Source organism: Myxine glutinosa, chromosome 5, assembly GCF_964187855.1.
Source record: "Myxine glutinosa chromosome 5, kmMyxGlut1.1, whole genome shotgun sequence".
Classification (NCBI taxonomy): domain Eukaryota; kingdom Metazoa; phylum Chordata; class Myxini; order Myxiniformes; family Myxinidae; genus Myxine; species Myxine glutinosa.
This window is the reverse complement of record NC_136265.1, coordinates 192948742-192975563: the sequence shown is the minus strand read 5'-3', so window position 1 is coordinate 192975563 and position 26822 is coordinate 192948742. Positions and strand designations below refer to the sequence as shown.

Genomic DNA, 26822 nt, shown 5'->3' with positions numbered 1-26822 from the left:
CCAAATTTGACCCTGTCTATAGTGCGAGATTGGAGCAGGTTTTCCAAATTTAACCCTGTCTATAGTGATAGATTGGAGCATGTTTTCCAAATATGACCCTGTCTATAGTGAGATATTTGAGCATGTTTTCCAAATTTGACCCTGTCTATAGTGAGAGATTGGAGCAGGTTTTCCAAATTTGACCCTGTCCAGAGTGAGAGATTTGAGCAGGTTTTCCAAATTTGACCCTGTCTATAGTGAGAGATTGGAGCAGGTTTTCCAAATTTGACCCTGTCCATAGTGAGAGATTGGAGCAGGTTTTCCAAATTGGCCCTCTCTATAGTGAGAGATTTGAGCATGTTTTCCAAATTTAACCCTGTCTATAGTGCGAGATTGGAGCAGGTTTACCAAATTTAACCCTGTCTACAGTGAGAGATTGGAGCAGGTTTTCCAAATTTGACCCTGTCCATAGTGAGAGATTTGAGCAGGTTTACCAAATTTAACCCTGTCTACAGTGAGAGATTGGAGCAGGTTTTCCAAATTTGACCCTGTCCATAGTGAGAGATTTGAGCAGGTTTTCCAAATTGGCCCTCTCTACAGTGAGAGATTTGAGCAGGTTTTCCAAATTTGACCCTGTCTATGGTGCGAGATTGGAGCAGGTTTACCAAATTTAACCCTGTCCACAGTGAGAGATTGGAGCAGGTTTTCCAAATTTGACCCTGTCCATAGTGAGAGATTTGAGCAGGTTTTCCAAATTTGACCCTGTCTACAGTGAGAGATTTGAGCATGTTTTCCAAATTTAACCCTGTCTATAGTGAGAGATTTGAGCAGGTTTTCCAAATTTGACCCTGTCTACAGTGAGAGATTTGAGCATGTTTTCCAAATTTAGCCCTGTCTAGAGTGAGAGATTTGAGCAGGTTTTCCAAATTTGACCCTGTCTACAGTGAGAGATTTGAGCAGGTTTTCCAAATTTGACCCTGTCTATAGTGAGAGATTGGAGCAGGTTTTCCAAATTCGACCCTGTCCATAGTGAGAGATTTGAGCATGTTTTCCAAATTTAACCCTGTCTATAGTGAGAGATTTGAGCAGGTTTTCCAAATTTGACCCTGTCTATAGTGGGAGATTGGAACAGGTTTTCCAAATTTAACCCTGTCTATAGTGCGAGATTGGAGCAGGTTTACCAAATTTAACCCTGTCTATAGTGCGAGATTGGAGCAGGTTTTCCAAATTGGCCCTCTCTATAGTGAGAGATTTGAGCATGTTTTCCAAATTGGCCCTCTCTATAGTGAGAGATTTGAGCATGTTTTCCAAATTTAACCCTGTCTATAGTGCGAGATTGGAGCAGGTTTTCCAAATTTGACCCTGTCTATAGTGCGAGATTGGAGCAGGTTTACCAAATTTAACCCTGTCTATAGTGAGAGATTGGAGCATATTTTCCAAATTTGACCCTGTCTACAGTGAGAGATTTGAGCAGGTTTTCCAAATTTTACCCTGTCTATAGTGAGAGATTGGAGCAGGTTTTCCAAATTTGACCCTGTCCATAGTGAGAGATTGGAGCAGGTTTTCCAAATTGGCCCTCTCTATAGTGAGAGATTTGAGCATGTTTTCCAAATTTAACCCTGTCTATAGTGCGAGATTGGAGCAGGTTTACCAAATTTAACCCTGTCTATAGTGCGAGATTTGAGCAGGTTTTCCAAATTGGCCCTCTCTATAGTGAGAGATTTGAGCAGATTTTCCAAATTTAACCCTGTCTATAGCGCGAGATTGGAGCAGGTTTACCAAATTTAACCCTGTCTACAGTGAGAGATTGGAGCAGGTTTTCCAAATTTGACCCTGTCCATAGTGAGAGATTTGAGCAGGTTTTCCAAATTGGCCCTCTCTACAGTGAGAGATTTGAGCAGGTTTACCAAATTTAACCCTGTCTATAGTGCGAGATTGGAGCATGTTTTCCAAATTTAACCCGGTCTATAGTGAGAGATGGGAGCATGTTTTCCAAATTTAACCCTGTCTATAGTGAGAGATTGGAGCAGGTTTTCCAAATTTGACCCTGTCTATAGTGAGAGATTGGAGCAGGTTTTCCAAATTTGACCCTGCCAATAGGGAGAGATTGGAGCAGGTTTTCCAAATTTAACCCTGTCTATAGTGAGAGATTGGAGCAGGTTTTCCAAATTTGACCCTGTCTATAGGGAGAGATTGGAGCAGGTTTACCAAATTTAACCCTGTCTATAGTGCGAGATTGGAGCAGGTTTTCCAAATTGGCCCTCTCTATAGTGAGAGATTTGAGCATGTTTTCCAAATTTAACCCTGTCTATAGTGCGAGATTGGAGCAGGTTTTCCAAATTTGACCCTGTCTATAGTGCGAGATTGGAGCAGGTTTACCAAATTTAACCCTGTCTATAGTGCGAGATTGGAGCAGGTTTACCAAATTTAACCCTGTCTATAGTGAGAGATTGGAGCATATTTTCCAAATTTGACCCTGTCTACAGTGAGAGATTTGAGCAGGTTTTCCAAATTTTACCCTGTCTATAGTGAGAGATTGGAGCAGGTTTTCCAAATTTGACCCTGTCCATAGTGAGAGATTGGAGCAGGTTTTCCAAATTGGCCCTCTCTATAGTGAGAGATTTGAGCATGTTTTCCAAATTTAACCCTGTCTATAGTGCGAGATTGGAGCAGGTTTACCAAATTTAACCCTGTCTATAGTGCGAGATTTGAGCAGGTTTTCCAAATTGGCCCTCTCTATAGTGAGAGATTTGAGCAGATTTTCCAAATTTAACCCTGTCTATAGCGCGAGATTGGAGCAGGTTTACCAAATTTAACCCTGTCTACAGTGAGAGATTGGAGCAGGTTTTCCAAATTTGACCCTGTCCATAGTGAGAGATTTGAGCAGGTTTTCCAAATTGGCCCTCTCTACAGTGAGAGATTTGAGCAGGTTTTCCAAATTTGACCCTGTCTATAGTGCGAGATTGGAGCAGGTTTACCAAATTTAACCCTGTCCACAGTGAGAGATTGGAGCAGGTTTTCCAAATTTGACCCTGTCCATAGTCTGAGATTTGAGCAGGTTTTCCAAATTTGACCCTGTCTACAGTGAGAGATTTGAGCATGTTTTCCAAATTTAACCCTGTCTAGAGTGAGAGATTTGAGCAGGTTTTCCAAATTTGACCCTGTCTACAGTGAGAGATTTGAGCATGTTTTCCAAATTTAACCCTGTCTAGAGTGAGAGATTTGAGCAGGTTTTCCAAATTTGACCCTGTCTACAGTGAGAGATTTGAGCAGGTTTTCGAAATTTGACCCTGTCTATAGTGAGAGATTGGAGCAGGTTTTCCAAATTCGACCCTGTCCATAGTGAGAGATTTGAGCATGTTTTCCAAATTTAACCCTGTCTATGGTGAGAGATTTGAGCAGGTTTTCCAAATTTGGCCCTCTCTATAGTGAGAGATTTGAGCAGGTTTTCCAAATTTGACCCTGTCTATAGTGCGAGATTGGAGCAGGTTTACCAAATTTAACCCTGTCCACAGTGAGAGATTGGAGCAGGTTTTCCAAATTTGACCCTGTCCATAGTGAGAGATTTGAGCAGGTTTTCCAAATTTGACCCTGTCCACAGTGAGAGATTGGAGCAGGTTTACCAAATTTAACCCTGTCTATAGTGCGAGATTGGAGCAGGTTTTCCAAATTGGCCCTCTCTATAGTGAGAGATTTGAGCATGTTTTCCAAATTTAACCCTGTCTAGAGTGAGAGATTTGAGCAGGTTTTCCAAATTTGACCCTGTCCACAGTGAGAGATTGGAGCAGGTTTACTAAATTTAACCCTGTCTATAGTGCGAGATTGGAGCAGGTTTTCCAAATTGGCCCTCTCTATAGTGAGAGATTTGAGCATGTTTTCCAAATTTAACCCTGTCTAGAGTGAGAGATTTGAGCAGGTTTTCCAAATTTGACCCTGTCTATAGTGGGAGATTGGAACAGGTTTTCCAAATTTAACCCTGTCTATAGTGCGAGATTGGAGCAGGTTTACCAAATTTAACCCTGTCTATAGTGCGAGATTGGAGCAGGTTTTCCAAATTGGCCCTCTCTATAGTGAGAGATTTGAGCATGTTTTCCAAATTGGCCCTCTCTATAGTGAGAGATTTGAGCATGTTTTCCAAATTTAACCCTGTCTATAGTGCGAGTTTGGAGCAGGTTTACCAAATTTAACCCTGTCTATGGTGCGAGATTGGAGCAGGTTTACCAAATTTAACCCTGTCTATAGTGAGAGATTGGAGCATATCTTCCAAATTTGACCCTGTCTATAGTGCGAGATTGGAGCATGTTTTCCAAATTTGACCCTGTCTATCGTGCGAGATTGGAGCAGGTTTTCCAAATTTGACCCTGTCTACAGTGAGAGATTGGAGCATGTTTTCCAAATTTGACCCTGTCTACAGTGAGAGATTGGAGCAGGTTTACCAAATTTAACCCTGTCTATAGTGCGAGATTGGAGCAGGTTTACCAAATTTAACCCTGTCTCGAGTGAGAGATTGGAGCATGTTTTCCAAATTTGACCCTGTCTATAGTGCGAGATTGGAGCATGTTTTCCAAATTTGACCCTGTCTATAGTGCGAGATTGGAGCAGGTTTTCCAAATTTGACCCTGTCTACAGTGAGAGATTGGAGCAGGTTTTCCAAATTTGACCCTGTCTACAGTGAGAGATTGGAGCAGGTTTACCAAATTTAACCCTGTCTATAGTGCGAGATTGGAGCAGGTTTACCAAATTTAACCCTGTCTCGAGTGAGAGATTGGAGCATGTTTTCCAAATTTGACCCTGTCTATAGTGCAAGATTGGAGCATGTTTTCCAAATTTGACCCTGTCTATAGTGATAGATTGGAGCATGTTTTCCAAATATGACCCTGTCCATAGTGAGAGATTTGAGCAGGTTTTCCAAATTTGACCCTGTCTACAGTGAGAGATTGGAGCAGGTTTTCCAAATTTGACCCTGTCCATAGTGAGAGATTTGAGCAGGTTTTCCAAATTTGACCCAGTCTATAGTGAGAGATTGGAGCAGGTTTACCAAATTTAACCCTGTCTACAGTGAGAGATTGGAGCAGGTTTTCCAAATTTGACCCTGTCTAGAGTGAGACATTGGAGCATGTTTTCCAAATATGACCCTGTCTATAGTGAGATATTTGAGCATGTTTTCCAAATTTGACCCTGTCTATAGTGAGAGATTGGAGCAGGTTTTCCAAATTTGACCCTGTCCAGAGTGAGAGATTTGAGCAGGTTTTCCAAATTTGACCCTGTCTATAGTGAGAGATTGGAGCAGGTTTTCCAAATTTGACCCTGTCCATAGTGAGAGATTGGAGCAGGTTTTCCAAATTGGCCCTCTCTATAGTGAGAGATTTGAGCATGTTTTCCAAATTTAACCCTGTCTATAGTGCGAGATTGGAGCAGGTTTACCAAATTTAACCCTGTCTATAGTGCGAGATTTGAGCAGGTTTTCCAAATTGGCCCTCTCTATAGTGAGAGATTTGAGCAGGTTTTCCAAATTTAACCCTGTCTATAGTGCGAGATTGGAGCAGGTTTACCAAATTTAACCCTGTCTACAGTGAGAGATTGGAGCAGGTTTTCCAAATTTGACCCTGTCTAGAGTGCGAAATTGGAGCAGGTTTCCCAAATTTAACCCTGTCCACAGTGAGAGATTGGAGCAGGTTTTCCAAATTTGACCCTGTCCATAGTGAGAGATTTGAGCAGGTTTTCCAAATTTGACCCTGTCTATAGTGAGAGATTTGAGCATGTTTTCCAAATTTAACCCTGTCTATAGTGAGAGATTTAAGCACGTTTTCCAAATTTGACCCTGTCTACAGTGAGAGATTTGAGCATGTTTTCCAAATTTAGCCCTGTCTAGAGTGAGAGATTTGAGCAGGTTTTCCAAATTTGACCCTGTCTACAGTGAGAGATTTGAGCAGGTTTTCCAAATTTGACCCTGTCTATAGTGAGAGATTGGAGCAGGTTTTCCAAATTCGACCCTGTCCATAGTTGGATATTTGAGCATGTTTTCCAAATTTAACCCTGTCTATAGTGAGAGATTTGAGCAGGTTTTCCAAATTTGACCCTGTCTATAGTGGGAGATTGGAACAGGTTTTCCAAATTTAACCCTGTCTATAGTGCGAGATTGGAGCAGGTTTACCAAATTTAACCCTGTCTATAGTGCGAGATTGGAGCAGGTTTTCCAAATTTGACCCTGTCTACAGTGAGAGATTGGAGCAGGTTTTCCAAATTTGACCCTGTCTACAGTGAGAGATTGGAGCAGGTTTACCAAATTTAACCCTGTCTATAGTGCGAGATTGGAGCAGGTTTACCAAATTTAACCCTGTCTCGAGTGAGAGATTGGAGCATGTTTTCCAAAGTTGACCCTGTCTATAGTGCGAGATTGGAGCATGTTTTCCAAATTTGACCCTGTCTATAGTGCGAGATTGGAGCAGGTTTTCCAAATTTGACCCTGTCTACAGTGAGAGATTGGAGCAGGTTTTCCAAATTTGACCCTGTCTATAGTGCGAGATTGGAGCAGGTTTTCCAAATTTAACCCTGTCTATAGTGATAGATTGGAGCATGTTTTCCAAATATGACCCTGTCTATAGTGATAGATTGGAGCATGTTTTCCAAATATGACCCTGTCCATAGTGAGAGATTTGAGCAGGTTTTCCAAATTTGACCCTGTCTACAGTGAGAGATTGGAGCAGGTTTTCCAAATTTGACCCTGTCCATAGTGAGAGATTTGAGCAGGTTTTCCAAATTTGACCCTGTCTATAGTGAGAGATTGGAGCAGGTTAACCAAATTTAACCCTGTCTACAGTGAGAGATTGGAGCAGGTTTTCCAAATTTGACCCTGTCTATGGTGCGAGATTGGAGCAGGTTTTCCAAATTTAACCCTGTCTATAGTGATAGATTGGAGCATGTTTTCCAAATATGACCCTGTCTATAGTGAGATATTTGAGCATGTTTTCCAAATTTGACCCTGTCTATAGTGAGAGATTGGAGCAGGTTTTCCAAATTTGACCCTGTCCAGAGTGAGAGATTTGAGCAGGTTTTCCAAATTTGACCCTGTCTATAGTGAGAGATTGGAGCAGGTTTTCCAAATTTGACCCTGTCCATAGTGAGAGATTGGAGCAGGTTTTCCAAATTGGCCCTCTCTATAGTGAGAGATTTGAGCATGTTTTCCAAATTTAACCCTGTCTATAGTGCGAGATTGGAGCAGGTTTACCAAATTTAACCCTGTCTACAGTGAGAGATTGGAGCAGGTTTTCCAAATTTGACCCTGTCCATAGTGAGAGATTTGAGCAGGTTTACCAAATTTAACCCTGTCTACAGTGAGAGATTGGAGCAGGTTTTCCAAATTTGACCCTGTCCATAGTGAGAGATTTGAGCAGGTTTTCCAAATTGGCCCTCTCTACAGTGAGAGATTTGAGCAGGTTTTCCAAATTTGACCCTGTCTATGGTGCGAGATTGGAGCAGGTTTACCAAATTTAACCCTGTCCACAGTGAGAGATTGGAGCAGGTTTTCCAAATTTGACCCTGTCCATAGTGAGAGATTTGAGCAGGTTTTCCAAATTTGACCCTGTCTACAGTGAGAGATTTGAGCATGTTTTCCAAATTTAACCCTGTCTATAGTGAGAGATTTGAGCAGGTTTTCCAAATTTGACCCTGTCTACAGTGAGAGATTTGAGCATGTTTTCCAAATTTAGCCCTGTCTAGAGTGAGAGATTTGAGCAGGTTTTCCAAATTTGACCCTGTCTACAGTGAGAGATTTGAGCAGGTTTTCCAAATTTGACCCTGTCTATAGTGAGAGATTGGAGCAGGTTTTCCAAATTCGACCCTGTCCATAGTGAGAGATTTGAGCATGTTTTCCAAATTTAACCCTGTCTATAGTGAGAGATTTGAGCAGGTTTTCCAAATTTGACCCTGTCTATAGTGGGAGATTGGAACAGGTTTTCCAAATTTAACCCTGTCTATAGTGCGAGATTGGAGCAGGTTTACCAAATTTAACCCTGTCTATAGTGCGAGATTGGAGCAGGTTTTCCAAATTGGCCCTCTCTATAGTGAGAGATTTGAGCATGTTTTCCAAATTGGCCCTCTCTATAGTGAGAGATTTGAGCATGTTTTCCAAATTTAACCCTGTCTATAGTGCGAGATTGGAGCAGGTTTTCCAAATTTGACCCTGTCTATAGTGCGAGATTGGAGCAGGTTTACCAAATTTAACCCTGTCTATAGTGCGAGATTGGAGCAGGTTTACCAAATTTAACCCTGTCTATAGTGAGAGATTGGAGCATATTTTCCAAATTTGACCCTGTCTACAGTGAGAGATTTGAGCAGGTTTTCCAAATTTTACCCTGTCTATAGTGAGAGATTGGAGCAGGTTTTCCAAATTTGACCCTGTCCATAGTGAGAGATTGGAGCAGGTTTTCCAAATTGGCCCTCTCTATAGTGAGAGATTTGAGCATGTTTTCCAAATTTAACCCTGTCTATAGTGCGAGATTGGAGCAGGTTTACCAAATTTAACCCTGTCTATAGTGCGAGATTTGAGCAGGTTTTCCAAATTGGCCCTCTCTATAGTGAGAGATTTGAGCAGATTTTCCAAATTTAACCCTGTCTATAGCGCGAGATTGGAGCAGGTTTACCAAATTTAACCCTGTCTACAGTGAGAGATTGGAGCAGGTTTTCCAAATTTGACCCTGTCCATAGTGAGAGATTTGAGCAGGTTTTCCAAATTGGCCCTCTCTACAGTGAGAGATTTGAGCAGGTTTACCAAATTTAACCCTGTCTATAGTGCGAGATTGGAGCATGTTTTCCAAATTTAACCCGGTCTATAGTGAGAGATGGGAGCATGTTTTCCAAATTTAACCCTGTCTATAGTGAGAGATTGGAGCAGGTTTTCCAAATTTGACCCTGTCTATAGTGAGAGATTGGAGCAGGTTTTCCAAATTTGACCCTGCCAATAGGGAGAGATTGGAGCAGGTTTTCCAAATTTAACCCTGTCTATAGTGAGAGATTGGAGCAGGTTTTCCAAATTTGACCCTGTCTATAGGGAGAGATTGAAGCAGGTTTTCCAAATTTGACCCTGCCAATAGGGAGAGATTGGAGCAGGTTTTCCAAATTTGACCCTGTCTGTAGGGAGAGATTGGAGCAGGTTTACCAAATTTGACCCTGTCTATCGTGCGAGATTGGAGCAGGTTTTCCAAATTTGACCCTGTCTATCGTGACAGATTTGAGCATGTTTTCCAAATTTGCCCCTGTCTTTAGTGCGAGATTGGAGCAGGTTTTCCAAATTTGACCGTCTACAGTGAGAGATTTGAGCAGGTTTTCCAAATTTAACCCTGTCTTTTGTGAGAGATTTGAGCAGGTTTTCCAAATTTGACCCTGTCTATAGTGAGAGATTTGAGCAGGTTTTCCAAATTCGACCCTGTCTATAGTGAGAGATTTGAGAATGTTTTCCAAATTTGACTCTGTCTAGAGTGCGAGATTGGAGCAGGTTTTCCAAATTTGACCCTGTCTTTAGTGAGAGATTTGAGCTTTTTTTCCAAATTTGACCCTGTCTCTCGTGCGAGATTGGAGCAGGTTTACCAAATTTAACCCTGTCTATCGTGCGAGATTGGAGCAGGTTTTCCAAATTTGACCCTGTCTATAGTGCGAGATTGGAGCAGGTTTACCAAATTTAACCCTGTCTATAGTGAGAGATTGGAGCATGTTTTCCAAATTGGACCCTGTCTTTCGTGCGAGATTGGAGCAGGTTTTCCAAATTTGACCCTGTCTATAGTGCGAGATTGGAGCAGGTTTAGCAAATTTAACCCTGTCTATAGTGCGAGATTGGAGCAGGTTTTCCAAATTTGACCCTGTCTATAGTGAGAGACTTGAGCATGTTTTCCAAATTTGACCCTGCCAAAAGGGAGAGATTGGAGCATGTTTTCCAAATTTGACCCTGTCTATAGGGAGAGATTGAAGCAGGTTTTCCAAATTTGACCCTGCCAATAGGGAGAGTTTGGAGCAGGTTTTCCAAATTTAACCCTGTCTGTAGGGAGAGATTGGAGCAGGTTTACCAAATTAAACCCTGTCTATAGTGTGAGATTGGAGCAGGTTTTCCAAATTTGACCCTGTCTGTAGGGAGAGATTGGAGCAGGTTTACCAAATTTAACCCTGTCTATAGTGCGAGATTGGAGCAGGTTTTCCAAATTTGACCTTGTCTATAGTGTGAGATTGGAGCAGGTTTTCCAAATTTGACCCTGCCAATAGGGAGAGATTGGAGCAGGTTTTCCAAATTTGACCCTGTCTATAGTGCGAGATTGGAGCAGGTTTACCAAATTTAACCCTGTCTATAGTGCGAGATTGGAGCATGTTTTCCAAATTTAACCCGGTCTATAGTGAGAGATGGGAGCATGTTTTCCAAATTTAACCCTGTCTATAGTGAGAGATTGGAGCAGGTTTTCCAAATTTGACCCTGTCTATAGTGAGAGATTGGAGCAGGTTTTCCAAATTTGACCCTGCCAATAGGGAGAGATTGGAGCAGGTTTTCCAAATTTAACCCTGTCTATAGTGAGAGATTGGAGCAGGTTTTCCAAATTTGACCCTGTCTATAGGGAGAGATTGAAGCAGGTTTTCCAAATTTGACCCTGCCAATAGGGAGAGATTGGAGCAGGTTTTCCAAATTTGACCCTGTCTGTAGGGAGAGATTGGAGCAGGTTTACCAAATTTAACCCTGTCTATAGTGTGAGATTGGAGCAGGTTTTCCAAATTTGACCCTGTCTGTAGGGAGAGATTGGAGCAGGTTTACCAAATTTAACCCTGTCTATAGTGCGAGATTGGAGCAGGTTTTCCAAATTTGACCCTGTCTATAGTGCGAGATTGGAGCAGGTTTACCAAATTTAACCCTGTCTATAGTGAGAGATTGGAGCATGTTTTCCAAATTTGACCCTGTCTATAGGGAGAGATTGAAGCAGGTTTTCCAAATTTGACCCTGCCAATAGGGAGAGATTGGAGCAGGTTTTCCAAATTTGACCCTGCCAATAGGGAGAGATTGGAGCAGGTTTTCCAAATTTAACCCTGTCCAAAGGGAGAGATTGGAGCATGTTTTCCAAATTTGACCCTGTCTATAGTGAGAGATTTGAGCATGTTTTCCAAATTTGACCCTGTCTATCGTGCGAGATTGGAGCAGGTTTTCCAAATTTGACCTTGTCTATAGTGTGAGATTGGAGCAGGTTTTCCAAATTTGACCCTGTCTACAAGGAGAGATTGGAGCAGGTTTTCCAAATTTGACCCTGTCTATAGTGCGAGATTGGAGCAGGTTTACCAAATTTAACCCTGTCTATAGTGCGAGATTGGAGCATGTTTTCCAAATTTAACCCGGTCTATAGTGAGAGATTGGAGCAGGTTTTCCAAATTTGACCCTGTCTATAGTGAGAGATTGGAGCAGGTTTTCCAAATTTGACCCTGCCAATAGGGAGAGATTGGAGCAGGTTTTCCAAATTTGACCCTGTCCAAAGGGAGAGATTGGAGCATGTTTTCCAAATTTGACCCTGTCTATAGTGAGAGATTTGAGCATGTTTTCCAAATTTGACCCTGCCAATAGGGAGAGATTGGAGCATGTTTTCCAAATTTGACCCTGTCTATAGGGAGAGATTGAAGCAGGTTTTCCAAATTTGACCCTGCCAATAGGGAGAGTTTGGAGCAGGTTTTCCAAATTTAACCCTGTCTTTAGGGAGAGATTGGAGCAGGTTTACCAAATTAAACCCTGTCTATAGTGTGAGATTGGAGCAGGTTTTCCAAATTTGACCCTGTCTGTAGGGAGAGATTGGAGCAGGTTTACCAAATTTAACCCTGTCTATAGTGCGAGATTGGAGCAGGTTTTCCAAATTTGACCTTGTCTATAGTGTGAGATTGGAGCAGGTTTTCCAAATTTGACCCTGCCAATAGGGAGAGATTGGAGCAGGTTTTCCAAATTTGACCCTGTCTATAGTGCGAAATTGGAGCAGGTTTACCAAATTTAACCCTGTCTATAGTGCGAGATTGGAGCATGTTTTCCAAATTTAACCCGGTCTATAGTGAGAGATGGGAGCATGTTTTCCAAATTTAACCCTGTCTATAATGAGAGATTGGAGCAGGTTTTCCAAATTTGACCCTGTCTATAGTGAGAGATTGGAGCAGGTTTTCCAAATTTGACCCTGCCAATAGGGAGAGATTGGAGCAGGTTTTCCAAATTTAACCCTGTCTATAGTGAGAGATTGGAGCAGGTTTTCCAAATTTGACCTTGTCTATAGGGAGAGATTGAAGCAGGTTTTCCAAATTTGACCCTGCCAATAGGGAGAGATTGGAGCAGGTTTTCCAAATTTGACCCTGTCTGTAGGGAGAGATTGGAGCAGGTTTACCAAATTTAACCCTGTCTATAGTGTGAGATTGGAGCAGGTTTTCCAAATTTGACCCTGTCTGTAGGGAGAGATTGGAGCAGGTTTACCAAATTTAACCCTGTCTATAGTGCGAGATTGGAGCAGGTTTTCCAAATTTGACCCTGTCTATAGTGCGAGATTGGAGCAGGTTTACCAAATTTAACCCTGTCTATAGTGAGAGATTGGAGCATGTTTTCCAAATTTGACCCTGTCTATAGGGAGAGATTGAAGCAGGTTTTCCAAATTTGACCCTGCCAATAGGGAGAGATTGGAGCAGGTTTTCCAAATTTGACCCTGCCAATAGGGAGAGATTGGAGCAGGTTTTCCAAATTTAACCCTGTCCAAAGGGAGAGATTGGAGCATGTTTTCCAAATTTGACCCTGTCTATAGTGAGAGATTTGAGCATGTTTTCCAAATTTGACCCTGTCTATCGTGCGAGATTGGAGCAGGTTTTCCAAATTTGACCTTGTCTATAGTGTGAGATTGGAGCAGGTTTTCCAAATTTGACCCTGTCTACAAGGAGAGATTGGAGCAGGTTTTCCAAATTTGACCCTGTCTATAGTGCGAGATTGGAGCATGTTTTCCAAATTTAACCCGGTCTATAGTGAGAGATTGGAGCAGGTTTTCCAAATTTGACCCTGTCTATAGTGAGAGATTGGAGCAGGTTTTCCAAATTTGACCCTGCCAATAGGGAGAGATTGGAGCAGGTTTTCCAAATTTGACCCTGTCCAAAGGGAGAGATTGGAGCATGTTTTCCAAATTTGACCCTGTCTATAGTGAGAGATTTGAGCATGTTTTCCAAATTTGTCCTTGTCTATCGTGCGAGATTGGAGCAGGTTTTCCAAATTTGACCCTGTCTACAAGGAGAGATTGGAGCAGGTTTTCCAAATTTGACCGTCTTATTGTGAGAGATTGGAGCAGGTTTTCATGCAGCCACGGCTCTTTGAGTTTGGTGAGTTGATCAAACACTCTATTCAGGAGAGACTACAAGGCATGTTTTTGCTTCTAGTTAAGGAAACTTGTAATTAAATATCAAATTAGATCAAAATTACATCTGATAATTAGATTACAATTTTGCTCCAAAGGATTATTGGGTTTATATATTTTGGCATCATTGGTTTTTTGGAGTTTCCTGCATTTTGTTTTCATTTCATAACAAGAACAATAATCATATCAGAATTAAACAAATTTCATGCCTCATTAGTTGTGTGGGTTTTGTGAATCCAGAGGCTCAAGATAGTCAATACTGGGACAACTGCAGGCCCATGGGTTGCTATAAAGCCAGATTTTCTGCAAGCTGGTCACGTGGCTGGCGCAAGGCTTGAAAAAATTCAATACAAGTCGATCTCCATTCAAAGTACACCAGCCCCGTGCCAAATAAATAAATAACATATCCTCCAGCGCGCAACATTGCCGGGGCAACTTCGGTGCCCGGCAATGGCATGGTGCAGCACATGTAGATGCAAATGGGAGGGAACGGTGTACAAGAATTGATTAATAAATTGCATAATTAAAAAAAAAATCATAAAATGATTAATTCTTAATCAACTGGCTAATAGCAAACCTAAAGCACCACTGCTTCATGCAAATCTGTAACTTTTTGAAAATCAATTAAATAATAAATCGAATAATTACATAATTAATCAATAAATTGATGAATTGACAGTTGATTTTTCATCCGATTGACTTGAAAATTGAACAGCATTTGCACATCGAGTCACTAAATAGGGAAACCAACAATGTTTGAGGTCAAAAGGTCAACTCAAGACCAAACTTCCAAAATCATCAATTTTCATCTGAAAACTCGTCAATTTTCTTCCGATTGACCCGAGCTTTGATCAAGATCGTCAATTTTAATCTTGATGAAATGAACAATTTCCCTGGATCAATGGCAACCTTTTTTGGGGAAGGGAGGTGGATTTTGCAAGTATCGTGCTCTGCATGACGTTTTCTTGTTTGCTTGTCACTCGCCTGCAGGTCACAATTCCAAACCGATCATCATGAAACTTCACCAAGTTGTAGAGGTCGTCACAATTTAGATGCCTATTGATCTTGAGGTCAAAGGTCAAAGGTCATCTGGAGGTCAGATTTCTAAAATCGCCAATTTTCGTCCGATTGACTTGAAGTTGAACAGCATTTGTATATTGAGTCACTAAATTGGAAAAACAACGTTTTTTTAAGTTCAAAAGGTCAAAGGTCAACTCAAGGTCAAACTTCCAAAATCATCAACTTTCATCTGAAAACCCATCAATTTTCATCGAATTGACTTGCAAATTGAACAGCATTTGTATATTGTCACAAAATTGGAAAAGCAACTATTTTTGAGGTCAAAAGGTTAAAGGTCAACACAAGGTCAAACTTTTAATATCATCAATTTTCATCAAAAAATCGTCACTTTTCACCCTATTGACCTGAGCTTTGATCAAGATCTTCAATTTTAATCTTGATGAAATGGACAATTTGCTGGATCAATTGAACCTTTTTTGGGGGGGGGGGCTTCTCTCTATCTCTCCCCACCCTCTCTATCTCTCCCCACCCTCTCTATCTCTCCCCACCCTATCTATCTCTCCCCACCCTCTCTATCTCTCCCCACCCTCTCTGTCTCTCCCCATCCTCTCTGTCTCTCCCCACCCTCTCTGTCTCTCCCCACCCTCTCTATCTCTCCCCATTCTCTCTATCTCTCCCCACCCTCTCTGTCTCTCCACACCCTCTCTGTCTCTCCCCACCCTCTCTGTCTCTCCCCACCCTATCTGTCTCTCCCCACCCTCTCTGTCTCTCCCCACCCTCTCTGTCTCTCCCCACCCTCTCTGTCTCTCCCCACCCTCTCTGTCTCTCCCCACCCTCTCTATCTCTCCCCATTCTCTCTATCTCTCCCCACCCTCTCTGTCTCTCCCCACCCTCTCTGTCTCTCCCCACCCTCTCTGTCTCTCCCCACCCTCTCTGTCTCTCCCCACCCACTCTATCTCTCCCCATTCTCTCTCTCTCTCCCCATCCTCTCTATCTCTCCCCATCCTCTCTGTCTCTCCCCACCCTCTCTATCTCTCCCCACCCTCTCTATCTCTCCCCACCCTCTCTATCTCTCCCCACCCTCTCTATCTCTCCCCACCCTCTCTATCTCTCCCCACCCTCTCTATCTCTCCCCACCCTCTCTATCTCTCCCCACCCTCTCTGTCTCTCCACACCCTCTCTGTCTCTCCCCACCCTCTCTATCTCTCCCCACCCTCTTTATCTCTCCTCACCCTCTCTGTCTCTCCCCACCCTCTCTGTCTCTCCCCATCCTCTGTCTCTCCCCACCCTCTCTATCTCTCCCCACCCTCTCTATCTCTCCCCATCCTCTCTATCTCTCCCCACCCTCTCTATCTCTCCCCACCCTCTCTATCTCTCCCCACCCACTCTATCTCTCCCCATCCTCTCTGTACTCTGTGTACTCTCTGGCCAGGTACATTTGCTAGTTATACAATATACACACAGTAATCACGCAATTCCAAAACACTACCTGTTGAACCAGTTGAAGATCGCTTTGCAGCAGTTGCTTACCTGTGAGAATGCTGAAGATCATTCATCACTTCTCGGCTATCTTTGAACCCGCTACACAATTTAAACACCGAACAATCTAGAATGTTCTGTGTACTCTAGTAGGTTTGGTATTCACCTTCACAAGGAACTCAGTTACAAGCCTGTGCTCCACAGCACATTTGACTATGTTACCTGATATTTGTTTTTTACCCAGATACCTTACCCACTGTTAATGTCATTGCTTCCAAAATTGTGAGATTACGTCTTACACAATTTGCAATTTAAAAGAAAATTCTCAAAACTTTCACCATTTTTCTGCACTCAGGCAGGTAAACATTTCTACATATTTTGAATGATTAATCAGCTTGGCGTTGTCTTAACGGTTAAATTGGCTGTCTTAAAGTGTTCGGCTCTTGAGTTTGAGCCCCTGTCGAGCCGTTAAGTAACACCAGGTGGGTTGATTCAGCCTGTTATCCTTCAGAGGTCTGCAGAATGAGTACCAGCTTACTGAAAATGGGGGGCACTGCATCAGGGCACAGTCATGCCCCCAATAATGATGCAGCCACAGGCTGCATACAAAATAATATCAATAAAAAGTGATTAATCAGCACAACGGACAGCAGACCTCACTTATGGGTCATGAGGAGGAAATTCACTCCCAACTCACAGAAGTTGACGGAGACGACACCATTTATGTCGGCAATGTTCGTCGATAGACGTACCATATCAAAAATGGCGAAACAGATTTTGTGGAATTTCAAAACGTCCACCAAACAGGGTACAAAAGATCAAGGTTTTGGATGGGGGAAGATAAGAGATGGTGGTGAACAGCTGTTTTAAAGACCTGGAGGGAGGAGTGGGATTGAAGAGAGTGAGGGAGTTTGTTCCAGAGGCGGGAGAAAAGAGGAATGAAGGAGTGAAGGTGAGCAGAGAGTCTTGATTTTGGCAGTTTAACCAAGAGAGGGTTGCTGGCAGAGCTTGTGCGACCTGCAGGAATATTTGGGGGACAGAGCACAGATAGAGCTGGGGGAGCGAGGCCGGAGAGGAGTCGGTAGAAGACAGAAAGACCACCAACCTGCCTGCTGTGAGCGAGTGAAAGGCCCTCGGAGTTAGCTTCATCGCAGGAGATCCCATGACATCATATGCCAATTTACCACAGAACCACAGACGCAATTTAAACACAGGGAATTTACCCTTATACCCTAACTAATTAGCAAAGCTCTACCCCTCGCATGGAGACATATAACGCTGACACGGACATCCGGGCCTGACTTAATTACAGGAAGGTTTCTTCTTCTTCGCGACAGTCGGATCACACTACGCAATGCAATTCGACCTGGACGAAGGTGTCTCATTACCTAACCCCACAAAAGTAACAATATATATATATACATATGTTGATCGAGGCACCTCCTAGCTTTAATGGTGAGCACCAGCCACGGATTATGTCTCACACGGTAAAAACCGCATAGCCCGCAAGGAACCAACAGCCTGTCTGCCACACAGACCATCGTTCCCGCCAGTGCAAACCAAAACCAGGGGGTGTGGTACGATCGGCAGAGATAATAATCAACGACATAACAGCGTGACGAGCGCTGTCCCGATCTCCTGTGGACCAAAGAATAAATCTCTGTCTGTTGACAGAGTGGCCGGGCTGAGGCCTCCACAGGAGATCGGGACAGTGCTCGTCACGCTGTTATGTCGTTGATATATATATATATATATATATATATATATATATATATATAGATGTACTGCAGGCTGGTCATGTGGGTGGGGCAAAGCTTAAACAACGTCAACGACAACAAAATGACAACAATACAAAAACAGATATGTATTGTGTATAATGAAATAATATAACAACACCAAAAAATTATATGCATCTTATAAATATATACACATACGTATTGTGCATCATTTTATCTGTCTGTGTGTTAATCTGTCCCCATTTTATGGCGGCAGCTTCCCTCGCCACATTTGAAACTGCACCAGCATTGGATGCAGGATATTATTTTGCATGCAGCATATTCTACACTAAATTGTTTTAGCTTTTTAAAACAGATACATTTTGCCCTCTTTAGAGACAAATCCAACCTCCACCACCCAATGTTGCACCACCATTTTGCGGTGGGCGGTGTGGGTTTCTCAGAGCTTTGACTCTGAGTGAAACCAAGAGTGCGATATAATTAACCTTTATAAAGTCCATGAAATAATTTAAATTGATATATTAACTGAAAACGTTTCCCATCACTGGGGACGAATGCTATTGCTTGGAGCATAATAAATGGGATTAAGAACAGATACAGACGGCACCACAGTCTTCCCAATCAATAACAATATTTGAATTCCCATTCTGATTTTAAAATGATTGACATGGAATTAAAACAAAACCTAACAACAAATGAAGGATCTTCCTGATGGAGTGTTTAATAAACTCTCCGAACTAACGGTGCTCCGTCTGGATGACAACAAGATTCCGTCCATTCCGAGTGGAGTTTTTGATAAACTTACACAACTAGCAAGGCTTGAACTGGATCGTAATCAGTTAAAGTTCCTCCCCGTGGGAATCTTTGATAAACTCACTAAATTAACACATCTGGAGCTGTACAGCAACCAGCTGAAGTCTGTTCCTGATTCCATGTGAAGACTTGGATAATGCTCTCATTTAAAATCAGAACCTTTTAATCGGAATATGATATGATAAAATCACGATAATATGAAAACCAAACTTTTGATAATAGAGTAGGTACATATTTTCCGACTATTACCAGATAAAACAACTACCAAAAGATGGACAGTCACTCAAACCCCCCACAGGTCCTCGACATTCTCAATGCCATGAACACATTTTGGTACATCATGAGCGATGAAGGTTGTGATCCAGTTTCATTGAAATTGTGTGTGCAGTTTCGGGTTAGAGAGCAAATACAGTGTATATGGAAAGTCTACAATCTCTTTCAAATTTTTTACCTTTTGTTGCTTTAAAGCCTGGAATTAAATTGCATTCAATTGAAGGAACCGCTACACAATCAGACATTACAGCTGTGTGTCTGTTGGGATCGGGTCTCTGCCATCTTTGCACACCTTGATTGGGCAATATTTGCCCATTCTTCGGTACCAAACTGTTCAAGATCAGTCGCGTTGTGTGCGGAGCTTTGATGGACAGCAATCTTCAAGTCGCGCCACAGATTTTCGATTGGATTTAGGTCGGGCTCTGACTGGGCCACTCAAGGCCATTTATCTCTTTGTCCTCAGCTCCTCCAGTGGAGCTTTGCTGTTTTTTGGGTCGTTGTCATTCTGAAAGGTGAACTTCCATCCTAATTTCAGCTTTCTTGCAGAGGCCAGCAGGTTTTTCTGTCGGAATTTTCTGTATTTTGCTCCATCCATTTTCCCTACTACCCTGACAAGTGCCACAGTCCCTGCTGATGAGAAACATCCCCATAGCATTATGCTGCCACCACCATGCTTCACAGTCGGGATGGTGTTCTTTGGGTGATATAATGAAATTGCTTTCTAATTAACATACAGAAACTAGAACGGCACTCAGTAGAGAGCACACATACCTCCACCTGGTTGGCCATATTACTCAATGGTGAAGAATCACTTAAAAAATTCTACCAGCTGGATCCGGATCCGGATCTTCACCAAAATTGAATTGATTCTTCCTTGTCACACACACAACCTGTCCAACAAGTTTTGTTCAAATCCCTCCACAACTTTTTGAGATATCCTGCAATGTATCGTTTTTTTGCCTTATCTCCCAATGGTGAAGAATCACTTTAAAAATTCTAGTAGCCGAATCCGGAACCTGATCTTCACCAAAATGTAATCATTTCGTCATTGTCACATACGCTACATCTCTGCCAAATTTCGTCCGAATCCGTCCACAACTCTTTGAGATATTTTGTTCACAATCAAACAAACGGACACAGTGGGAGAGAAAAAAACACATCATTAAGCAAGTCATTCATTAGATACGAGGTTGATTTAGTGCCCTGGTTCCTTGGTCCAGGAATGTGTTTTGGCCACATTTCACGAAGGAGATTAAGCCTTAAACAAGTCAGGAGACGACGATGGTTCACGAGTGAGCGGTATTCAATGACAAAGGACGGACTATAACCGAAACAGGCCCGGAAATGTCAAAACGAAGGTTACTGACCTTGAAATGAGATAGAAAATAATGTATAATCAGTTATGAGGTTAGTTAGCTCCACAAAACCGAAAATTCGGTGAAAAATGAAATGAAAAAAATATATATGAAAAATATAAATAAATAATGAAAAATCGAGCTCCGTGGGGCTAGACACGTGACATTGGCCTAACCAAATATCGAAACCCCTGTCAGTTTCCACCAAACCCCTCGGAGAAGATGTAGCTTGAACTTGATTACACCCTAAAAAGACATCTTTTTCGGGCGTGGCTCCGCCCACAATGGGCGCAATACGCCCATTCTAGGCAGGACACAACTAGATCATGATATCAATCTCCCACCCAAGTTTCATCAAGATCGGATGATATCATCGGGTAGTTATGCTGTGGACAGACAGACAGACACACAGACAGACACACACCCATGACGAATATAGTGGTCACTCTGTTTGATAACTCGTGAACCAACAATGGGTCACCGCGTTTCCCTGCAGGGAGTTACTTTGCAAGGAGGCACGACGAGGTGCAGTGGAAATTATAATTCAACATACGAGTATATAAATATTTATATCAGTCTGACGTCATCATACAAACTCAGACACAAGGAATGCAAACAAATTTCATTTTAAAATAACATGATCATAAGGCAGGATGAACTGAAGGAGGGTATATAGAGCAAAAAGCAGGAGAAGGATTGGAGAATATGTTCGTCAGAATCAGTAAAATGTTGTTAAAAAAGAAATACATGGAATTAATTTGTAGTTTAAAAATATTAGAAGAGGACGTCGTTTAAACAAAACGGAGTACAATCTATATATATAAAACACAGTTTGTGTGTGTGTGTGTAATGTTACCGATAGACTCCGAAACGGAGAGGCTCACGTGCTTGATATTTGGCATAGACATGGCCATTGAGCCTAGGAAGAACATGGCCGACCTAAAAAAAAATATTTCATAATATTTTTTTACCATATTTTTACCTTAGCGCATTTCAGCGAGGAATATTATGCACGGAATCTGAGGCGGTGGCAGAGCAGCGCGCTGATTCGCTCAGAGCGATCACGTGATGTTCCTTGCCACCATAAACTCAGTTACGCGTTCGCACATATTTCAGAGCGAAAAGCGATTGCGTTTTTTCACATTTCAGCGAGGAACATTGCCATTCACACCACATATGTTTTTTTTTTCTTTCATCTTTACGAGATCCATATTTTTTATTCATATTTACCTCAGCGCATTTCAGCGAGGAATATTATACACGGAATTTGAGCAGGTGGCAGAGCAGCGCGCTGATTCGCTCAGAGCGATCACGTGATGTTCCTTGCCGCCATAAACTCAGTTATGCGTTCGCACGGATTTCAGAGCGAAAAGCGATTGCGTTTTTTCACATTTCAGCGAGTAACATTGCCATTCACACCACATAGGTTTTTTTTTCTTTCATCTTTACGAGATCCATATTTTTTATTCATATTTACCTCAGCGCATTTCAGCGAGGAATATTATACACGGAATCTGAGCAGGTGGCAGAGCAGCGCGCTGATTCGCTCAGAGCGATCACGTAGGTCCCTTGCCGCCATAAACTCACAGTTACGCGTTCGCACGTAATTCACATGTTCAAAACAAACGAGATCCGCGAAGCGAGTTGGTCGAGTCGTGCTAACCAAGATGGCGACACGGCGGCTTCACTTTTCACGGAGTATGAGCGTTCTATATATTTTCTATTCAGTGCGCCCGACTCGCTCACGTACTTGATTTGTGGCATAGACATGGCCATTGGGCCTTCACGGTGTAATTTGTGCGAGGCTTTTGTCCGAGTGAGCTTGAGTCGAGAGGGCGAATGTACGGGTTGGTGGGAATGTACGGGTCTCCCTTCCCCCGTCTGGCAACGCCAATACTGGAGGGCATCACAGGATCGGTGAGTCTCCAAAAATCCGCTTCGTGCTGTTGCGAAGATCCTGGATGATGTCGCGATTGTTGTGCTGCTCTCCGACCATGAGAACTGCAACGTCATTGATGACTGGCCCTCCCCTTCCCTCCCCCTTCCCCCCTCCCCCCTCCCCTCCCCCTCCACCCTACGCACTCCCCCTCCCTTCCCCCTCCCCTCTCCCCTCCACCCTCCCCCTACCCCCTCCCCCTCCCCTCCCCCCACCCTCACCCTCCCACCCCTCGCCCCCTCCCATCCCTCCCCCTCCCCCCTCCCACCCTCGCCCCCTCCCATCCCTCCCCCTCCCCCCCTCTCCTCCCCCCCCTCCCCCTCCCCCTCCCCTTCCCCTCACCTCTTCTCCCCTCCCAATGTAACTTGTTCAGAAAATAAAGAATACATGGATAAACTTTGGGAGAAATGCAACATGTTCAGAAAATAAGGAACACATGGACAAACTTTGGGAGAAATGTAATGTGTTCACAAAACAAGGAATACATGGACAAATTTTGGAATAAATGTAACATGTTTAGAAAAAAAGGAATACATGGACAAACTTTGGGAGAAATGTAATGTGTTCACAAAATAAGGAATACATGGACAAACTTTGGGAGAAATGTAACATGTTCAGAAAATAAGGAATACATGGACAAACTTTTGGAGAATGTAATGTGTTCACAAAATAAGGAATACATGGACAAACTTTGGGAGAAATGTAACATGTTCAGAAAATAAGGAATACATGGACAAACTTTGGGAGAAATGTAATGTGTGCATAAAATAAGGAATACATGGACAAACTTTGGGAGAAATGTAATGTGTGCATAAAATAAGGAATACATGGACAAACTTGGGGAGAAATGTAATGTGTGCATAAAATAAGGAATACATGGACAAACTTGGGGAGAAATGTAATGTGTGCATAAAATAAGGAATACATGGACAAACTTTGGAGAAATGTAATGTGTGCATAAATAAGGAATACATGGACAAACTTTGGGAGAAATGTAATGTGTGCATAAAATAAGGAATACATGGACAAACTTGGGGAGAAATGTAATGTGTGCATAAAATAAGGAATACATGGACAAACTTGGGGAGAAATGTAATGTGTGCATAAAATAAGGAATACATGGACAAACTTTGGGAGAAATGTAACATGTTCACAAAATAAGGAATACATGGACAAACTTTCATTGGATTATTAGCTTTGAGTGTTCATGATAACGGGACAAAAATAACAAGGAAAGGAGATAACTGAGTCCACTGAAGGAAAGGATTCTGTTACGCAGAAAACTCCGAGAGATTTGGAAGCAACCCACAAGGAGAGACCAATGAGACTGGAACGTAAGGCTCGCATTGGTAGACCAGATGGAAAGGGTTGGATGGTGCATGGCAGGATATGCCAGGGGCTGGTGGGGTGATGTGTAGTAGAGACCGGTCGGACTGGGGCACAGGTCACATGGGAATGTTGGTGGTAAAAGATCCAGGTGACAGTAGTGAGGTGGCGGTTCGAGGGAATGTGCCGAAGGTGTGGTTTATGTGTCGCTTGGAGAACATTTGGCGAGAGGATGGACGAAGAACATCGTACATCCGCTGGAATACCCACAACTAGAGGAGGGTCGTGGGGGGGGGGGGGGGGGACTGGATCTACACTGTGGGAAGAACTGTAGGAGGGTTGTGGGGGAGAGCGCACTGGATCTACACTGTGGGAAGAACTGGAGGAGGGTCGTGGGGGGGGGGGCACTGGATCTACATTGGGGAAGAACTGGAGGAGGGTCGTGGGGGGCACTGGATCTACACTGTGGGAAAAACTGGAGGAGGGTCGTGGGGAGCACTGGATCTACACTGTGGGAAGAACTTGAGGAGGGTTGTGGGGGGCACTGGATCGACACTGTGGGAAGAACTGTAGGAGGGTTGTGGGGGAGAGCGCACTGGATCTACACTGTGGGAAGAACTGGAGGAGGGTCGTGGGGGAGAGGGCACTGGATCTACACTGTGGGAAGAACTGTAGGAGGGTTGTGGTGGAGAGGGCACTGGATCTACACTGTGGGAAGAACTGGAGGAGGGTCGTGGGGGGCACTGGATCGACACTGTGGGAAGAACTGGAGGAGGGTCGTGGGGGGCACTGGATCGACACTGTGGGAAGAACTGGAGGAGGGTCGTGGGGGGGCATTGGATCTACATTGTGGGAAGAACTGGAGGAGGGTCGTGGGGGGCACTGGATCGACACTGTGGGAAGAACTGGAGGAGGGTCGTGGGGGGGCATTGGATCTACACTGTGGGAAGAACTGGAGGAGGGTCGTGGGGGGCACTGGATCGACACTGTGGGAAGAACTGGAGGAGGGTCGTGGGGGGGCATTGGATCTACATTGTGGGAAGAACTGGAGGAGGGTCGTGGGGGGCACTGGATCTACACTGTGGGAAAAACTGGAGGAGGGTTGTGGGGGGCACTGGATCGACACTGTGGGAAGAACTGTAGGAGGATTGTGGGGGAGAGGGCACTGGATCTACACTGTGGGAAGAACTGGAGGAGGGTCGTGGGGGAGAGGGCACTGAATCGACACTGTGGGAAGAACTGGAGGAGGGTCGTGGGGGGCACTGGATCTACATTGTGGGAAGGGTAGTGGGTCGACATAGACACGGGATGGGGGAGTTACATCACTAGATCTGTTCGAAATGAAATATTTTGAACAAATTTCCATTGTTATCTATTCGAAAAAATAACAATGGAAAATATTCGAAATTCACAATTCCACCACAAACGTGCACCTCGGGGAGACCACAACACAAGGGGGACAAAGAACACTTTTACAACGTTTAAACAAATACTTTTGGAGTGATGGAGAAGGAGAGAGAACGATGATAGAAAGTGAAAAACGAAGGAATTAATTACAATGAACAATGTTTGCAATGAACACAGAAATAATGTTTGAATGTTGTTAAAAGGACATTGATAAGAGAAGATATGAAATAATCAACCCGGTAACACTTGGCTTTGTCTTTGTGACGTTTAAATGTTCATCAGAACAATAGAGATATTGCAGGTTTTTACAAGAGAAGGAACAGGAACAGATTTCAGCTGGTTGCAACACAGATGCAGTTGTGTGAGTTGTGTAAGTTTATCAAACACTCCATGAGGAAGAGACTGGAGCTTGTCACAAATTAACAGAGCCTGGTTCATTTTGTTTGTGTTGAAATGAAAGGGTAAACACTATAATTTTATCATCCTGTATTTCTATTTAATACCCATAAAGCCGACGATAATTATAATTCTTGGGGAAAATGCCAGGGCCATAGAAAAGGCCCCTTTTTCATTCGTTAGAGTAGGTCGCGAGCAGACCGAAGGAGGCTGTCCTGTCTGCTTGCCTCACGCTGGTGGCTGCGCGCACGACTCCGCGCCATCTTGTGCTCTTCCCGCGCAGTGACTTCGGTTCGACGACCGCCAAGCTCAAAGTCATCGTTGAGACGCAAAGCTGAGTACGAGCCGACTTAAAACATTTTGGAGTGAAATCTGACAATTTACTATATATAACGATTTTATAACTAAGTGTATGTATGCATATATTTAAGCGAGGCTGTCATTCTCATTCTGGGGTTAGTTATTTTTTATTTAACTTAATAATAATTTTTAACTTACTTCATACTTCCATGGGATAGGGTGTCACTCCACTGTACCTGCGATCTGTTTTTAAAATTCCTCCGCCACTTCAACCAGATGCAATCAGCTTGCTATCGCTTGCCAAGCCAGCCGTTCCTTATTACACATTTCGTTGGAGTGCTTGCTGGGGTGCTTATGCTGCTTCATGAGGGCTCTTAATTAATTAGTCACAAGGCTGGGGAAGATTGGGAGTGTTATATCACCCTTTTTGAATATGATTAACCACCACGAGGTGAACACTATTCAGGCTGCTTTTGCAAGCCATGGCGTTAAAGTAGACAGAGCTCTCTATTTGATTTTACGTACCCCTTTTTTTATTGACAAACATTTTTGTTCTACATACTAACCCTCCCCTCCCTCCCACCTTTCCCCTTCCTCTCTCCCCTTCCCCTCCCCTTCCCTTTTCCTCCCCCCCCCCCCTTCCCTGCTCCTGCTCCTCCCCTTCCCTTCTCCTCTCCCTCCCCTTCCCATCTCCTCTCCCTCCCCTTTCCTCCTCTCCTCCCCCCTCTGACTCCCCCCTCTCTTCATATTCCCATCAGGCAACGCCAGGTACTTTTGCTAGCTCCAAATAAATAAATAACATATTGTAGCGGCTACCGCTGGGTTTTCACTATCGCCTTGCACCTATCAAGGACGCGGAGCGATCACCATGCCGGGCTCGTCCAGGACGCCCGGGCAGGCCCGCGCTCAACTTGCCAGGCCTCGGTCGGGACGCACGGGCATGCCCGGGCATGCCCGGGCAGGCTCGCCCTCAACTTGCCAGGCCGCAGCCAGGACGCTGGGCCACCCTCTCGCCTTTCCTGGGCAAACGCTCCGGGATAATATGTATATATATTGCTGCCCAATAAACGGGCTTTTCAGAGTGCCTGAGTGTTTGGTTTGATTAAAGCAACTCGGATGAATTCCAGCTTTTTGTCGCGTCCATTCTTCCGATCGACGTGGGAGCCCCAGCTCCTTCATTGGTGACCTACCGACATGGACACGGCAGTCGCCCTTAAACTGCCTACCTTCTGGGAGGCTCACGTGGCGGTTTGGTTCGCACAGGCGGATTCCCTGTTCGCCCTGCGAGGCATCACGGCCGACGACACCCGCTTCCACCATGTGGTAGCAGCGCTCGGTTCAGCCACCGCGGCCCGCGCCCTGAGCCTCCTCGAGAGCCTGCCAGCCGCTGACAAATACGGCGCGATTAAGAAGCTTC

The 26822-nt window shown here is 43.7% G+C and overlaps 1 long non-coding RNA gene across 1 annotated transcript in view; it reads left to right on the top strand.

The window, feature by feature from the left end:
* The window catches only part of LOC144892446 (uncharacterized), a 689374-nt gene extending 663059 nt beyond the window's left edge, over window positions 1–26315 (top strand). The window contains exon 4 of the long non-coding RNA XR_013623664.1: window positions 26164–26315. This is a non-coding gene — a long non-coding RNA (uncharacterized LOC144892446). The remainder of the gene's footprint in view (window positions 1–26163) is intronic.
* The last annotated feature ends 507 nt before the right edge of the window (window positions 26316–26822 follow it).